General features: G+C 49.2%; 1 protein-coding gene across 9 annotated transcripts in view; it reads right to left on the bottom strand.

Annotated features, from left to right (window-relative positions):
- The window catches only part of SEMA5B (semaphorin 5B), a 121,214-nt gene that overhangs the window by 47,232 nt on the left and 55,149 nt on the right, over positions 1–18,833 (bottom strand). For 3 of the 9 annotated variants that reach the window (XM_015130008.3, XM_077993797.1, XM_077993803.1), the window contains exon 2: positions 5,952–6,113. The exons of the other annotated variants lie outside the window; for them this stretch is intronic. The gene's annotated coding sequence lies outside the window, so the exon portion shown is untranslated. The remainder of the gene's footprint in view (positions 1–5,951; positions 6,114–18,833) is intronic. 9 annotated transcript variants of the gene reach the window in all.

Raw genomic sequence — 18,833 nt, 5'->3', positions numbered from 1 at the left:
GAACCTGGGACGTTGAAGATGGAACCAACTCCATTCTGTCTACCTCCAGACTCCTTTTCTATGCTTGCTGTGTCTCTTGTTTCCTTCTCTGCAAAATGGGGAGAATAATAACACCCAGCTCACAGCTGTTGTGGAGATGAAATAAGTTATTTTTGTCTAACAGGCCTAGAACAGCATCTGCCACAAAGTAGGCATTGTATAAGTGCTATTATTATTATTATGAGCAAATAATACACTCCTAACTAGTTTAAGTCCTTGCTTTTCACATCTCAATTATATTAACTAAATATAATTCATATCCCATACAGTTTGGTTTCTCATACATACAACCAAATACTCCCAAGACAAACAGAAACTTCTATTTCTAACACGTCTGTCTGATTTGATGTTAAAATAGTTCCAGAAGTTCCCACCAGCAGTGCATAGCCAATCCAATTATCCTGAGGGTTGTATAGTATCATAGAAAGCCCTGAGCTTGGGAGGCTGCCCTACCTGGTTGCAAACCTTGGTTTCATCACCTGTGAAATAAGGTTAATAGCTTCTTGCTTAGAGAGAATGCTTTGATACACCCAGAACTAAGTCTGGTACCGAGTAGGCTCTTTATGAAATCCAATTCATATTTTAGTTTACTAGTAATATGTAAAACATATTCCACTAGTTACCTAAGTATCTGTTCATTCATTTATACAATACTTCACTGAGCATTTACTGAACACCTGCTATGTGCTGGGCCCTGTATAGATGAGAAAGTAGGGAGGAGGGAGGTTCACAAGACAAAAGCATGGTCCTTGCCTTCAAGGAGCTTACAGTCTAAAAGAGGAGAGGAGACATGTCTCCAGTGAGCAGAGACAGCAACCCGTGGCCCGGGGTCTGGATGGGGAAGGGGGCACAGAAGGCCCGTGTCTTGCCCTGCCTCAGGCCTGCTTGGCACTGGAGCTGGGGCAGAGTGCTCTAGGAGTAGGGGAGTGGAGATGCAGCACCAGCTGACTCCTGCTATTTTGGGAAATCTTCAGCAGCGAAGAAAGCATTTTCCCAAATCTTTGGCCAGAGTTTCTCTTGCCTTCTCTCACGCTGCTGTCCCAGTTCCCTGTGGGTCCTGGGTTTGGGGTCACTCTAATGGTGCCTGGAGGCGTGTGAATGCACATGTATGTGTGTGAGAGAATGCATGCCCACGCACATGCCCCCTGAGGCCTCCCCGCCTTGTATGGGACTTCTTCTGGGCTCATTTTCCCAGCACAGAGATTAGGAAGAGGGTTTGCTGAAACAGGCGGAGGGGGTGCAATTGGCGAGTGACAGTGAAGGAGCGCAGAGAAGTGGAGGCAGGAGCCAAGGCCAGAGCAATCAGGAGGCCCACAGCTACAGAGCGACCCGTGCCCTCTGCTCAGGGGCAAAGGACGACGGAGACAGAGGCGAAGAGAGTTGAGTATGAGAGCTGAATTCCCCAGAGCCCAAACTGGCCTCCTAACAGGCGCCCCCTGCACAACTGAACCCTCCCCCATTTTCAGAGAGGGGACTGCCCAGACCACTCTGGGGTGGGTAGCAGCTGAGTTGCCACACTGGGATCATTCCATTCAGCAGGAGATTGCATCGGGCCCGGCTCTCCTGCAGGGTCCAGCAAGATGGATGCATGGGTAGAGCAGCAGGAAGCAGCCGATGACAGTACCCTAAAAGGGAGAAGACGCCCTGGGAAAGTGGGTGACAGGCTGCAGTCAGGAGGGCGGCTAAGAGGCCTCGTGTAGAAAGCGGAACTCTCTTGAAGAGAACAAGGGTGGAGCTTCCCCAGCCACCAGGAGCGAAGAGCATTCCAGAGGGCACAGCAGGGGAAAGACTTGGCCCTGGCCTATCCTTGGACAATCTGGAGAAGCTGGTGGAGGGAGGCAGAGAGGGAGTTGAGTCTGGAAAGGAGGACCGAGGCCAAATCACAGTGAGACTTGAGCACAAACCTAAAGATTCAGGAGGTCTCCGTCTGCTGAAGAGGACTTGTGGCTAGTTTGGGACAGTACAAAGATGTGGTCAGGTCCGTGCATGCTTTGGGAAGTTTGGTGGCAGTGAGCAAGGGGACAGGTGAATTAGAGCAGGCCATTTATCAGCAGGGCAACTGTAGACATTGGGAAGCTGGTCTTGCACCCAGAATGCAGTTAGATCTCAGCCCCATTTGCACCCTTGTGGAGAATTCCCCAATCCAACTGCGGTGCTTGGCTCCAGACAGAAGCAGGGAGAATGAGGGACCAGGTTGGAAGTCGTGTGGCCCACAGAGCTGCACCCAGGCAGGAGCAGCACGGCCACTCATACTGCGGCTGACAAGGAGGTCCTCTCCAGGGTAACCTCAGACCTCTTTTCTTTTTAGTGAAAAAAACCATGAAAGGGTGTCATCAGGAAGAAAAAGACAACTTACAACCCTAAAAGATGAGGGCTTGAGTGCAAGTGCCTGGAGCATATTGACAGCATGCTAGGCACTGTGCTAAGTACGCTCTTTCCCCTGCAGGATCTCACAGCAGCTTTGCAAGAAGGCCAAGAGGTGCCCACATAAGCATCATTCTTGAAGCTGAGGCACTTGCCCAAGGTCCCCCTGCCACTGCCAGTGAAGCTGGGATTTGAATCCAAGACTGTCTGCTGCACAAGCCCACACCCTAGGCCGCTACACTCACCATCCTCCCTGGAAGACAAACTGGCCCCAGCCCTATCGTTGCATTCCACAGCCCTGGCTCCACACGCTCTCCAAGCAGCCCTCCCAGTTTAATTTGGTTTTCTGAGTTGGCTTCCTTACTAGGGAGAGTGCTTTCTGGCTATAAATTATTCAGCTGACTTCCTGCTGCACACCAGCCTCCTGTGAGTTTGGGCTGTGGGAGGCAGGTTTTCCGGGTCCTGAATGGCTCCGGAGAAATTCTAGAGGTTCCAGATGGACAGGGCAGAGTCTGGAGCCCTGAGCCCAGCGTGATGACAGCCACCTGGCAGCTTCCCCCAGCCCAGGCCTGACAGCCAGGGGCCAGGGTGGGTGGGAAGGAAGGCGATGCTTCCTTTACTCCCCACCTCCAGCTCAGTACATGAGGATCTTTGGGGAAGGGGATTCAGGCTGGTCCTCTTTCCTGAGTCCCCTCCATCCTTGCCTCCATTCAAAGTCTCCACTTGGCTGCCTGCCTGGGAAAGGGGGAGAAAAAGAGAAGGAAAATAAAAGAAGAGGAAATAGAGGGGAAACCAAGAGCAGGGAAGAATGTGTACTGTCTGCAGTTTGGCAGGGGGGGAAAGGCATTGTGGAGGCAGCCCTCTCCTGCCCCTGCCCAGGGCCACGAATATGGTGGCCCCGCAGCGGGCTTCTCCGTGGGGGCGATGAAGGCATCTTCCCACCCACCCATCACTCACCACTTGGGGGGCCAAGCTTAGCCCAACTCAGCACAAAGATAAGATTGAGATGCAGATGCCTTCCCATTGCTCTGAATAGAGCAGATTGGATACGGATTTTCCTCTTTTCTTCCCTTTAAGACCATCTGGGGGACTGGGGCCCAGAGGGAAGGTTTGGACCAGAGCTGGGAGGGTTAGGGGGAGGAAACCCTTCCTAGCACTTTTCAGCTCTAAAATCTGGGGGGTGAGGACATGGGGAGCCTCTCCTACTCCAACTCCCTTGCCCTCTCCCAGTGGCAAGTTCATCCCCTGCCTCTGCTTTCTGCAATCTGGGTTGAGTTCTTCTCTCCTCCATATATTCCTAGAAACCTCCAAGTCACGCGTGTGTGTCATGAGTGTTCCGGCAGTCCTCCCTGCATCCCACCTACATCCCTCCAGCTGCAGTGGGGAAGATGAAAGGGACAAGGTGATGACCAAAAGTTTAACAAGAAGGACTCTGACACAGATCACATGGTTCAACACTGTACTTTATAGATGAAGAAACTGAGGATGGGAGGACAGAGCAAGATTGGGCAGGGAGCTCACAGCAGAGACTAAATAATAGCAGGATCAAGTAACAGTGACAACAATAATAACAATGTTATCATGTACCCAGAAGTGTTCTATGCTCTTTATATTATGCCACTTAATCCAAACAATAACCCTGTGAGGCGGGTATTATAATCATCCCCATTTCATGGATGTGAAAACTGAGGCACAGACCAGTAAAAAGTAACTTGCATGAGGTCAAACTTGTAAAAGCTGGATTCAAACCCAGGCAGTCGGGCTCAGGAGTCTGCCCCTTACTCAATGCCAGCACATCACACAGGACTCAGCCATTTAGAAAATGACATTATTTGACATAGCAATGTGGGTAGAGCCCAGGCCACTCCAGGGAATGTTTGCAGATGGCGAAAACCTCTTAAACATGGTCTATAATCTGCTGTATTTGTGATCATAGAGACTAGTCTTGCTCCTATGAACAGAGTAAGTCAACACATGGTAAGAATTGAAAACAAGAATACAACAAGAATGTTTACATCACTTGGGAAAACAAAGTGTGAACATCATGAGGGCAATTGTGTAGAAGACAGGCATGTGGAGGAAGATGGACCAAATGCATGCGCTGAGAGCGTGCAATCATCAGGGAGAACCAGGCCCTTGCCTCATAGAGTAGCAGTGTGGCTTAAACAAAATAAGGTGAATAGCATGTTTGGTTCATGCCTTGCACAGATTAGCATTACAAATGGTGGTGGTGGCTTCACTAAGGTAATATGATGACTAGGATTTTGTTTTTATTTACCAAACATTCTGTAATGTTTTATTGTTTTTGCAAGGAAAAAGAAAACAAAGGAGACTTGCCTACTTTAATTGCTGAAATTAAATGCTAAGGATGTCACCAGACGCAAATCAAGCTTATCTATTCATTAGAGCAGCCTCCTTTTCCTCCTCCCCATGGGCAGGCTCTCTCCGTGGAAACATTTCACTATCAGATACTCAGTTGCGGCATAAAATGAAAACTGCATTTGAAAACATGCCCACAGCTCAAAAACAGGCAGCAAATCCAACTAAAGGCCTGGATTTTCTTGGGATTTCCAGCATAAATTCAGTTGCTCAGCATAAACCTTTGTGGGGAGGGCCCATTTCTGCTCACTTCCTCCAGTAACGTTCCTCACATCCAGAGAGTTAGTTCTCTGTAATTCAAAGAGCTCCTACAGAGATGGATGGTGGTGATGGTTACAGGATGGTGTGAATACTTAATGACACTGAACCGCATAACTTGAAAATGGTTAAAATGGGTTGGTGGCAATGTAAAATGGTGCAGCCGCTATGTAAAGCAATCTGGCGGTTCTTCAAAAAATTAAACATAGAGTTACCGTATGATCCAGCAACTCCACTTCTGGGTATATACCCCCAAGAATCAGAAGTAGGATATTGAAGAAATATTCCTACACATGTTCATAGTAGTATTGTTTACAATAGCCAAAAGGTGGAAGTAACCCAAGTGTCCATCAACAGATAAATGGATACATGAAATGTGCAAGATATATACAATGGAATATTATTCAGCCTTACAAAAGGAGGAAATTCTGACACATGCTACAACATGGATGGCCCTTGAGGACATTATGTTAAGCGAAGTAAGCCAGTCACAAAAATATAAACACTGCATGATTCCATTTATATGAGGTACCTAGAATAGTCAAATCCATGGAGATAGAAAGTAGACTGGTGCTTGCCTGGGGCAGAAGGAAGCCGGAGTTATTGTTTAACGGGTGTAGAGTTTCAGTTTTGCAAGATGAAGTGTTCTGGAGATGGAGGGTGGTGATGGCTGCACAACCATGTGAGTGTACATGATACTACTGAACCATGGACTTAAAAAGAGTTAAATGGCCAATTTCATGTTATATATATGTTACCATAATTTTTAAAAAGGAAGAGCTGCTCAAACACAGTGGACTGAGGTCTTAGGAGGTATGCTGATGATACCCCAGATGAGGGGGTCTTCTCCCTGCTCTCCCCTCAGTCTGGTACCTGCTGCAGCCCCCTTACACTCCCCTGGGCACACTTACCCCTGACCAGTGAGAGAAGCCAGCCCCCTACTGTCCATCCACACCTTAGCTGTTGGGCTGGGGTATCAGGTGGCCCAGGGACGAGGTGGTGGGCAACAGGAGACGGAGTGAAGCCTCAAGGCATCCAAGAGATGCAGGCCAGGCACCAGCTGGAACCACTCACTGAAGGGGGAGAATTTTGGGTGAGTCATGGATACATGATGAACTAGGCAAAAGAGATGAGGTCAGATATGAGGCCAGACAGCCCCTGGGACCACATGGTTGCTGCTGTGTTTGTTTCTTGGTGCTGCTTTAACAAATCACTACACTAGTGGCTTGAAACAAACTTTTTTTTTTTTTTTTTTTTTTTTTTTGGAGACAGGGTCTTGCTCTGCTGCCCAGGTTGTAGAGCAGTGACACGATCACAGCTCCTTGCAGCCTGGACCTCCTGGGTTCAAAAGATCCTCCTGCCTCAGCCTCCCAAGGAGCTGGGACAACAGCCTGCACCACCATACCTGGCTAATTTTTAAATTTTTTTGTAGAGATGATATCACTATGTTGCCCAGGCTGGTCTTGAACTTCTGGCTTCAAGTGATGTTCCTGCCTCAGCCTCCCAAAGTGTCCTCCTGTCTCTCTCTCTCCAAAGAGACTACAAGCATGAGCCACCACACTGGGCCTAAAACACACATGTATTATCTTATGCTTCTATAGGTTAGAAGTCCAACATGGGTCTCAATGGGCTAAAATCAAGGCATTAGCAGGACTACATTCCTCAATGGAGGCTCTGGGGGAGAATCCATTTCTTTGCCTTTCCCAGCCTCTAGAGGCTACCCACATTTCATAGTTAAAGCCAGCCACATTGCAATCTCTAACCCTTCTTCCACTGTTACCTCTCCTGTGGACCACAGCTGGGCAAGATTCTCTACTTTTAAGGATCCATGTGATTACATTGGGCCCATCTAGATCATCCAGGATAATCTCCCTACCTCAAGGTCCTTGACTGAATCACATCTGCAAATTCCCTTTTGCCTCGTAAGGCACCATATTCACAGGTTCTACGGATTAGCACATGGACATCTTTGGTGAGCCATTAATCTGCCTGCCACAGCCACCCTAGAGGACTCCCGCTCAGTCATTCCCACATGGCAAACACATTTCTGGCATCCAGAGACTCATCTGTGACTGAATTTCTGAAGAAGGAGTAGCAGCCAGTAAATGGATCCCAGCAAGTCATGGTCACATGGTCTCAGGGAAGAAGGAGCTACTGCTGGAGGAACATCAGGAAGCCGGACATGCAGGCCCGGGGGGCGGGGAAGACGGAGGAGCAGAGATGTGGAAACGACAGGCATAGGAAAAGCGAACAGGGTCTGTCCCATGAGAAAGAGGACAGCCATAAAATAGAAAGAGGGAGATTGCGGGAAGACCTTCCAGGTGAACTGCACTCCAACAAAAAGAAATTCATCAACACCAGCACACACGGTGATTATTATTCACTTCCCAAAAGGATTTTCCAAAGTGTTCTTTAAGTAATGAGTTCCACTGTGTTCTTAAAATAGGATTTACACCCAATTTTTCAGTAACACATAAAGGGACGCTTGTAAATCTATGGAAATGAAGTGAGACCAGCAACATCTGCTGCCTTGCTTTCTGTGCTGGTGGTGTCAGAGGGACACAGAAAGAACCACAGACTGGGGTGATGGGCTCAGACTCTGCCCCAGCTTCCTCAACCCCCTGGCCCCCCATGAAAATTATCCTATTTAATGCACACACCACCCTTACTCTCATTTCACACATGTATAAACCAAGGCTAGAGAGGTGAGGGAAAAGTCACAATGGGTGGCTGCAGGTCAGGTCTGGCCCAAGGGCACTCTGACTCCAAAGCCCCGTTCTTTTAGCCACTCACAGAGAGCAGAGACTTTTCAGGGTGGCAAAGAGTCGTGTGTGTGTCTGTGTTGGTCACAGAAGCTGCATCCCTCCTACACACTCAAGGAGATGAGCAGACAGCACCAGGGGCCATTGCTTACCTAGCGGGTCATTTCTGGGATGCTAATGAAACTTTCAATTAGAGACCAAGCCTTTCTTTCTAAAGTTATTAGAAATAAGAATCCGAACTGGCCGGGTGCTGTGGCTCATGCCTGTAATCCCAGCACTTTGGAAGGCCGAGGTGGGCAGATCACTTGAGGTCAGGAGTTCTAGACCAGCCTGACCAACATGGTGAAACCCTGTCTCTACTAAAAACACAAAAAAATTACCAGGTGTGGTGGCTCGTGCCTGTAATCCCAGCTACTTGGGAGACTGAGGCAAGAGAATCACTTGAACCCAGGAAGCAGAGGTTGCAGTGAGCCCAGATCGCGCCACTGTACTCTAGCCTGGGTGACAGAATGAGACTTCGCCTCAAAAAAAAAAAAGAAAAAGAAAAAGAAAAAAAAGAATCTGAACAGCCTGAAAGAGGCTAAAAGGCTGTGATATAGGGCCAGGCATAGTGGCTCACGCCTGTAATCCCAGCACTTTGGGAGGCCAAGGTGGGCGGATCACGAGGTCAGGAGTTTGAGATCAGCCTGGCCAACATGGTGAAACCCTGTCTCTACTAAAAATACAAAAATCAGCTGGGCACGGTGGTGGGCACTTGTAATCCCAGCTACTTGGGAGGCTGAGGAGGAGAATCACCTGAATCTAGGAGGCGGAGGTTGTAGTGAGCCAAGATCATTCCATTGCACTCCAGCCTGGAAAACAGAGTGAATCTCTGACTCAAAAAAAAAAAAAAAAAAAAAAAAGAAAAGAAAAAAAGAGAAAAAGCTGTGATATAAGTGGCTGATTTTATTCCAATGTTATTAGAGCTAAGAATCTGAAAGGCAGGAAAGAGGTTAAAAAGCTGATATAAGTGGCTGATTTCGTGTCTCACTGGGGAGCCAGCTGTAGCAGATAAGAAGGGAGACAGAGAACACGGGGCATCGGGAGGAGCAGAACATCTGACTCCCTTGGCTTTCTGGAAATACCACTTGGGCATCAAAACAGATCATATAGAGGAAAGTGCCAGAAAAATATTGAACCCTGTTTCTACTTCTCTGTCATTACACAGTCCAGGTTCTTTCTACCCTCTCAGTTGACCCTAACTTTTCTTTCTGGTTCTTTCTCCCAAATGTGTGGTTCCCAAAGTTCTATCCTCAATTCCCTCTTCTCTCACTGTAGGCAATACTGGGTGGTCTCAGCCGCCCTCCCTCCCTCCCTCCCTCCCCAGGGCTTTCACTTCCACCCCTGCCCCACCAGCTCTGCGGATTGCCAGTCCTTCTCTTCCAGACTCCAGACCACCAGGCCGCCTCCGTCTCCATGTCATCCAGGCATCACTACCGCAGCCTGCCCAAAATAAATTTGCCATTTTTCTCCCTTAACCTGCTCCTCCCACATTCCTCATTTCTGTCATTGGTCCTACAATTTCCCCAAATATCCTGACTCACATTTCAGCATTCTCAGGCTCTCCTCTCTATCATCTCCTACAGGCAACCCATTGTCGAGTCCTGGCACCTGTACCTCAGTGGATCCCAACCCCAGATGGGATGGCAGGTGACATGTGACAGATGAGCCAAGTATGTGGGGTGGAGGCAGAGGAGGATGGGAGGACACACGCTTCGTCTGGGCGGGACAGCTACCAGCTACCCAGCTCCACTTTCCACCAGTTAACTGTTGCTGTGTAAGGACACAGGCCCAGACCTGCCTAGTTTTAAAGATCTGCACATCTGGATTTATGTGACATTTTCCCCATTTTTAAATGCTTGCAACCGCTTGCATTTTTTGAAATCCCTACATGCACCAAACAAAACATGTCTCCTTTGACCTCTGGGCTTTGGTCTCTCTCCCACTGTTCCTTCTTTCCCTTCCTACCACCAAATATGTCCATGCCTCCCTCCTGGACAAGGGAACCCCCTCTTCCCTAGCCAGCTTTCTCCCTTCACCCTTTGCTGGTCTCAGGGCCCCACTGAACAAATGTTGAGTCCTTTAGCTTCAAACTCAAGGCCCTCCAGAGAAAAAGAGAATAGTGAGGGTGAAGGAAATAGAGAAGAGAAGGCTGCTGCCACTCAGGGTGACAGAGCCATTAATTAACAGAGTTAAACATCTGGTGTTTAATTAACACTCTCCCTCCTCTTTCATTCTCCCTCCCTTTAACTTTCCCAGAGGGGCTCCACAGTGGGTGAAACTGAGCAGAAACCAGGAGAACAGCCTCCTGGCTGAGTCAGGGAGGGAGGGCGAGGAGGCTGGTGTTTGATTCCGTGTGCTGGAGGGAAGAGGACAGTAGGGTAGCTTTGTGACTGGCTTACTTCACTTAGCATAATGTTCTCAAGGTTCATCTAAGGACGGGCTAGGAAGAAGCAGCTTGACGTTTCAGTGGTAGGGACTGTCCAGAAGTTTCTTGGGCAGGAGCTCAGTGCCTGGGATTATACGAGGAAGTCACCAGCTCTCTGTGGCTAACGTGATTGCCTCCCTGAAATTCATTCCCCCATTGTCTTCGATAATAAACTCCCACATTGCACAGAGTGGCAATGTTTCCAGCCTCAGGCGAGACACTTGCTTCTTCAGCCTCTTTTGAAGCTACGGGTGCCCAGGTCTGACCAAGGAGAAATAAGCAGAAGTCTGCTACAGGCTCTGGGAGGACATTTGTCTTCCTTGTAAGAGATAGACTCAGTGGGCACCAATCCCTTTCCTTTCTCCACCTTCCTCCTTTGCACTTGAATGTGATGTCTTGAGCTACAGCGGCCCTGTTTTAACCATAAGACAAGAGACGAGCCAAGAGGGCAACAGAATACCTTGATGCTGTTGAGCCAGTGAGCAAAGACCAGCAGCTGCTGCCCCTTCTGAAACCTCTTGGGAAGTGATTAAATAAATCTCTATGTTTAAAGTTATTGTAGGTGGTGTTTTCTGTTACATGCATCCAAAAGCATTCATAAGTGATACACTCCCTACCCTAAAACCTCTTCTCTCTAGGGAGATAAGTAAGCGACCACTTGTTTAATTAGAGTGGGGTAAAGTCAAGAGCAGACACGCTGCTCAGAGTGCCTCCCAATCTGGATGACCCAGGACGCAGGATTAGGAACTGGAAAGCAGCTAGTAGAGTGGGCCATGGCTGCATGAGATGGGAGCTCCGAGGGAGTCCTCTCACAGCCTGCCAGACAGTGGGAGCTCAGCCGACACGGGTTTGTGTGAACACATGAATGGCTGGATGTGCCGCTTCTTGGCACAGGTGGCCCAGCGACAACCAGCTGGAAGAAAGGGACTCTCCAGCAGCTAGCTTGAATCTCTCTGATTCCAGACCCTTCTCAGAAGGCCATGCTGGAACACCGCTCCCCTTCAGAAGTTCCCTCCTCCTCCCCACTTCCTGTGATGCCCACCTACCCTCTTATTTGGCACTTAATCAAACCTCCCCATTCGCTCCAAATATGGCTCTTGGTTTGACTGCAAACCCCGGGAGGCAGATACCACTTCCTTTTTCAGCCTCCAGGACCTACCAGTGTCTTGAACACTGAAAACAGTTGATAAATGTTTTCATTTGAAGTTGATGCTTTGGAGGGTGCAAAGAGGTTTGTGACTTAAAGAGTTGCTCAGAGAAGGGCCCCTCTTAAAAAGAATAGTCCCAGAAGTCTGTAGTACTGCCTGAAATTGTCCTATTAGACATGGACCGTATTGACTGGCTGGGTCACCTTAAGAGAAACAACCACTCTGAGCAACAGTTCTGTGTGAGGGGAGTGCCGACTCAGCGTGGAAGTTCACTGTGAGAATGTTTATTATTATTATTATTATTCTTTGAGACGGAGGTTTGCTCTTGTTGCCCAGGCTGGAATGCAACGGTAACATCTTAGCTCACCACAGCCTCTGCCTCCTGGGTTCAAGTGACTCTCCTGCCTCAGCCTCCCAAGTAGTTGGGATTACAGGCGCCTGCCACCACGCCCGGTTAAATTTTGTAATTTTAGTAGAGACGAGGTTTCTCCATGTTGGTCAGGCTGGTCTTGAACTCCCGACCTCAGGTGATCTGCTCAACTCAGCCTCCCAAAGTGCTGGGATTACAGGCGTGAGCCACCGCACCCAGCCTTAAGAACGTTTATTATAATAAGCTTTTAAAAGTGACAAGTCTTGGAAGAATTATCCCAGCAATTATTCACTTTTGAATGTAATCCTGCAGATTTTAGGGTGGTGAAGAACCTTAGAATTCCTCCTCCTAACTACCCCCACACGACTTCGAAACTATCTTCAGAAGTAAGCAAGGATCTTCTTGAGTTGAATTAACATGACATTTCTTAGGAGAGAAAGAGTAGCAGGCGCTGTTGGTGCCTGCCCCATGCATGGGTGGGTGCACCCATCCAGATTGGCTGTTAATGGTTCACACCTGCAACCCTCTCCAGTGGCCTGCCCTTCACCCACTGCAGACTCCTGGAGACTACAACCCTCACCACCATTCCAAGGCTCTTGGGCAATCACCAGCTGACAGAGAAGTATAGAAGCCCAGCCCCCATGTCTCCAGGTGCAGCAGATTCTGTGGTGCTATTCATGCTCCAGGGCTCCTCGTGGGATCGTGGGATCGTGTAGCCTTGGCTTCACCCTCTGCTCTACCCTGGTTCTTCTGGAGGGCACTACCTGGTTGGTCACTTGCTCAAGAATCTACTCAGGCTTTGCTTCTTCCAGGGAAGCTGGACTGAGAAAGGCCTTTTGGCCCTTTCTGCCTTCCCAGAAGAGGACTGAGAAGGAGGTAGGGGAAGAAGCAGGCTGGTGTCAAAACTAAGCTCTTCACACTTCTCTTTTGGCCCAGGGCTCTGCCCTGACACTCTATGTGCACGAGAGACCACGCACCAGGCCCAGCCCTCAGCCCGCCCAAGGACAGCAGCCTTGACCAGAGCTAGCATGTGTTCCTGCATCCTCCATGCGCTCCTGACCTCCCTGGCTACTCCCTTCTCTCCAGAAAATGTGCAGATCCTCTCCAAGGCTCAGCAACACTTCCCAGAAAACTGTAAATCCAAAAGTCAATTGGTCTTCATGTCACCACATTATCAGAATTGGGCACCCAGGAAGGTTTAGGCTCAGAGACTCACAGAGTATTCGTGTAAAAAGGGCCTTGAGAGGTGATGTAGCTACCTCCCTCACAGTTTAATTTGGATTATACTTCTGCATCTGTGCCTCTCCCCTGTTATTATAATTGTGATAATTATGGTCTGCTTTATTCTCCTCTGGACCATTTACACAGGTGCACAGAGACAGAAATGTATGGATGCAAATCCCCGACCCCAGGCTCTTTTTTCAGGGTTTGCCTCCCTAGAGGCAATGAACATGAATGAGGGACAGTGGCCTTGGGGGTGACCTAGTAGCAGGGTAGGATGGGGGTCCAGCCCACAGGTGCTGTGCCTCTTAGATTGGAAGGGTGGGAGAAGCAGCTGTTTGCACTCTTATGTACCCTACTCCAACGCCCACCCCAACACTACTGGAAATACATTTTTTTTTTTTTTTTGAGACGGAGTCTCACTCTGTGGCCCAGGCTGGAGTGCAGTGGCGCGATCTCGGCTCACTGCAAGCTCCGCCTCCCGGGTTTACGCCATTCTCCTGCCTCAGCCTCCCGAGTAGCTGGGACTACAGGCGCCCGCCACCTCGCCCGGCTAGTTTTTTGTATTTTTTAGTAGAGACGGGGTTTCACTGGGTTAGCCAGGATGGTCTCGATCTCCTGACCTCGTGATCTGCCCGTCTCAGCCTCCCAAAGTGCTGGGATTACAGGCTTGAGCCTCCGCGCCCGGCCGGAAATACATTTCTTTCCAGTAGAAATGGAAGGGCAGTGGAAATCAGGTCAGTTTGGATCTTCCTATGGTTGATAATGTCTCTGCGGGCATCTGAGGTCATCCTGTCCATCCTCCAGGCTCCAGGGAAGACAGTTCCTCCTTCAGTCCAGGGCAGCTTTACTCCAGCCACATCTCTTGGTGACCTCAGCTGTGTCTGGTGGCCATCGCTGTCAGGACATTCTTACATCTTTTCTGCCACACGACCCAACATTCATCAAGGGTCCTAATAAATGCTATGGGCCATAAGCCTTGGGGCAGGTCATTTTCTCTCTTTGGGGAACCCCTCTTTTGAGCATTCTATCCTCTGTTCACTTGCCAATGCTTACATCTGACTCCATTTTTCTCACCAATGATCCTCAACTTGTCAAATCCCAGATACCAGGACTTCTGGTGAAAATACATGGGTTCTGTGCTCGAATAATTTTAATTATATCTAAGCTTTCTCATGTTCTTTTTTCTATGACAGACAGTGTGCTAATTGTTTTTCAAATGTGATCTCATTTTATCCTCACCATATGGCTATAAAATAAGCTTTGCTGCCTTTTTTCAGATGAGGAAACTGAGGCTCAGAGAGGTTGGGCGGCTTGCCCAAAGTCACACCAGAAGTGGCAGAGCCAGATCTGCCCTCAGATCTCTTTGATGCCAAAGCCCATGCTCTTAGTCAACCTGCTTCCTGCCTCCTTCCAGGGATGCTTTGGAGAGAGGTTCCCCAGGAAGGAAGGTGAAGGGGCTTGGTGCTCTCTCCTGGCTGTGGGGCACAGAGAAGGGATGCCACCCTTTAGGGATCAGGTCTCCTCCTGATTCCCTGTATCCAAAGCTGAGTCCAGCCCAGTTCCTCTCCCACTGCCCAGAGTTTCCTCCCTGTGTCCTATCCCGTGCTGGGTTCTGGATGCATTTTCTTTCTCTCTCCTGGTCAGGATGCCTGCTACTGCCAGGGCCTCTGATCATAATTCTCTATTCCAGTGTCTCCAATGAGAGCTCCCAGCTCCACTCCCATTCTGCTCCACCTCATGGACACCACAGCCCCTAGGTGCCCCCAGCCTTCCTGGCACCCACCTGCATTGATATTTCTGTGTCCCACTCACTGTTGCGGATGCTGGAGTCACTGGTCCCTTCTGCTTTCCGTTCCCTGACGCAGGGAAAGTCACTGCTCATTAGTTTGTGCCAACAGCGCGGGTGGCAGAGAGCAGCGAGGCAGATAATCTGAGGTAGTGGGGAATGTAAGAATCGTCTCTATTTGGCTGTGGAAGGTATTTTTGGACTTACAGTTGAATGTGGGTGTATGTTATATGCTGGGAACTCACAACACTTCAAACCAAATACTGAAGCTCAACCAGCAAGACCTGGCTGCTGGTTTCAGGAATTAGAAAGTGGTCCACCCTGTTTCTATTTCCTGCAGAGCTGGGTGGCTCCGTGTCTCTGCTGATGTTCAGGACCCGCTGAAGCAGAACTGCTACTTCTCTAGGGCTCAGAAACCACACTTGCCCCTGACCTAGAGCCTGGGCTGCAAATGTGGACACCCACAGCAGGTGGGCAGCCAAGTGAGGCCAGTTGGTGTCACACAAAAGGGAGTGGCAGAGCGAGGACTGTGAACCCCTTCAGGAGGGCACCATCACTCCTCAGGGGGAGCTGCTCCTCAGCTCCAGCTGATGACAGAGGCCAAACAACTGACAACTGGTTTGCAGTCTCCAGCCTCGCAGTTCACACACTAATGTGCATCAGAATTGCCTGGAGGGCTTGTTACAACCGATTGTCGGGCCCCTGCCCCAGAGTTTCTCATTCAGTTGATCTAGGGTGGAGCCCAAGATTTTGCATTTCTAGCAAGTTCCCAGGTGATGCTTACAGTCTAGGGGCCACACTTTGGGAACCACTGCTATAGCCCAGCAGCTATAGAATAGGAGAGTTTCCCACTTCCTTACCTTTTAATATTGGCAAGGCTTTGTTTGGTAAGTATCAACTCAAGAGGTAATCGTGTCCTTTAGAAGTTAAAAGTCAGAAGAAAGGGTGAGACACATTTATTAAATGGCAAATATGCATCAGAAACTTTCATGAACATCTCGTTTAATCACCACAGCCTTCCTGCAAGGTAGGTAGGTATTATTGCCCCTACTTTACTGCTGGGGATCTAAGGCACAGAGATGTTCATGACTCGCCCAAGGTCGCAGAACTAGGAAGGACAATTCTGGGACTGAAGTCTAAATCAGCCTAACTCCAGTGCCCATGCTTTTCCCAAATCATCAAACTGCACAGAGAAACTGGGCCTCTTTGCAAAATATACCTTCTTTCTGGGGGTTGAGCAGAATAGCCTTCCCTTTAGGGGCCCTTCTAAGTGTGTCCATCGGGGCAACTCACAGGAAGGGCTGGGTCAAGAGCCAGAAGGCTTGGAGAGGGGAGAGTCCTTTGCCTCCTTCCAAAGGGAATGATCAATAAAGACCTGGTCCTGGAGCACTACCCAGTGGCCTGTAATTCCCAGGAGACAGGAGGGCTGACCCTGAGGCAGCATAGTGCCCTGAAGTGCCATGCCTGAGGAAGTCACTCCTGAACAAACCGCCTTAGTCCTTGGGAATACATCAGAGCGGGATGGGAGAATTATCTGGTTAATGTCTGCAAACTCATGGCAGGAACTATGTCTGTTTTGCTCAGTGCTATATCCCTAGCTGCTAACCCAGCACCCGTCACATAAGAGACACTGAATTATTTGTTGAATAAGAGAATGACTGAATAGTGGAACAAAGGGCAACGAATCTTTGCTCTCAGGCAAAGGGACTATGGATAATGTGCCCACTCATGGTTGAAAGTGTAGACACTCATAAAGCAGCCAGCCTTGAGAAGGGAGATGTGGCAGGTGATAATTCTGCTCCAGGTAATTGATCGGAAATGTTTTCCAAATCCATCGTGGGCCATGAAACAAAGATATTAACAGGCCTGCCTGCCAAGAGCCAGAAAGAATGAGGTCTTATTCACCTCTGGATCCTCAGCCCATGTCTATTGATGAATGAAAGCGAGTCTCTGCTCCTGAATGCCCAGTGGGGAAGGTGTTCACACACTGATTGCTGCGTGGGTGCTGGTGGCCCTCTGCCCAAGAAGCCTTCCCCAAGGCTTTCTGGAAGGCAGGTGGAGCATGGTGAGAAGAGCATGGACTTGGAGTGGGAAACTGTGGTTCAAGCCCTGGTATCAGCCACTCCTGAACTCGTCAATAGACACAATCCCAGTGGGAGCAACAGGCACCGTCTTCTTCATCCCTGAGCCTTGCTGCCTCCCTTCTCTTTAAAAAACAGGGGGAATAATGATAGCAACAACAATAGCAATCATAACAACTTCTTCACAGACTTGTGAAGGTGGGATACTTGTGCACTGAGAGCGGAACAAGCACTCAACAAATGCTTGTTGTCCACATGGATCCGCTGATAGATCCACCATGGCTGGTTCACTTCTCCAGCGTGGAGAGTTTTGAGAAGAGTCCCTCACTGCTCCAGATAGGAAGCTCTACCACTACTTGACTTGCTTTCCTCTTGCTGCAACTTAAACCCTTTTACTCCACTGTCTGTGGTGACAAGGAATAGGCTGGCAGTTGGTGAAAGCTCTCTCTAACACTGGTCTCCCCTGCCTTCCTGGGAAAGCAGCAGAAACACACTTTTTGGAGCCAGGAACTAATGCTATGGAGAGTGTACAGTGACTTAAGATGTATTCAAATGAGTGCAACTCCAAGCCACATGGTAAGACAAATGGTTCTGCTGCCCGTGTGTAAAGCATGCCAGCCCTTTTCCCTGGCATGTGGCACACTCCAGATCTCTCCCCTCATCCAGTTACGTGTGTGCAAAACTCAGCCTGGATCAGTCACCCTCGAAATTTGAGTCAAATAAAATTAAAAATAAAAATTGTTCTTGGATCACACCCTGTTCTGCATTATCTGTGCTATGGTTTGACTTTATTCAGCTCTTTAACCACTGGCTCCAGATGATCTCACAGATGTAACTGGGCCAGCACTGGGGAGAGAGACCCCCACCTGAGTTGGTAAGAGCCGTTGGGATGCTGGGCTGGGTGCAGGATAGGTGACAAGCAGAAAGGCCGTGTCAGGAATCATGTAAATCCCCATGTGGATGGGTCCTTGCTGTTCTTCACAACCATGATGCCATCAGATTCCCTGTGAAGTCTGCAGAAGGCTTGTCATGGCTCCCATTTAACTGATGAGAAGCCAGAGGCCCTGAGAGCAGCTACAGATCCAAATGCTCAGAGTGGGAAGTTAGCCCAGGTCTGCCTTCCCAACCCGCAGCCTCTCCAGGCTCCCGGAAACACCCTTATTCCCCAAGTCAAGGCGTGATGGCTCACACTGGATAAGGCCCCGAGCCACTGGGAGCTGGGAGCCTGGAAACTGTGGGAGAACCCCTACGGATTAATGACAGGTCATTCAGAGTGTCTATATACCTTGTTTTGGAAATCTAAGAGGTAAACATAATAGGATCCCAAGGTCTCCAGAAAAATCACTCACAATGCTCTCTTTGGGGAGTGAGCAGTATTGATTCCGGGGCAGCAAAGAGAAATGATGGATGCTCATCCCAGTCTGAGCCCCTGACTCCAGCCTGTTTTCAAGCTACGTTTACGTCCTTCTCTCCCTTTACACCCCTAGCTTCCAGACTCGATGCCAAGTGGCCCGGGGCCTCTGGTGCCCTGAGGGGAGCCAGCCAATGAGCTGCTAACCCAGAGGACATAAGCTAGTCCAGCTCAGCCTCTGCCATGTGACCAGCCAAAAGCAGAACCCCAAACCCCACCCCAAGATGAGTGGGGCCCAGCCTGGCAGGCAGTGGAGGGTGCTGCAGAGTGAGGAGGGGTGGAACACCGACAGTGATCAGAAGGGAATAAAGAACACTGAGGCCAGTTCATCTGTGAAGGTCGTGAAATGGACAGAGTTTTGTTCCTTTTGGTGTACGTTATTGCAGTTATGATGGTGTTTGTGCAATAAATGAAACAGTGAAGGGAAAGTGTTTGGGGTCTGTGTTGGGGTTGCACGATGCTGCAAATTTGGTGGGTTGTAGATTCCCAGGGAGGGCAGGCAATGTGGAGCCTCACTATCCCACTCTGGAAATCTACAACCCAC

Source organism: Macaca mulatta, chromosome 2, assembly GCF_049350105.2.
Source record: "Macaca mulatta isolate MMU2019108-1 chromosome 2, T2T-MMU8v2.0, whole genome shotgun sequence".
NCBI classification, from domain to species: Eukaryota; Metazoa; Chordata; class Mammalia; order Primates; family Cercopithecidae; genus Macaca; species Macaca mulatta.
The sequence above is the reverse complement of the archived record's forward strand: the minus strand, read 5'-3'. Positions and strand labels throughout refer to the sequence as shown.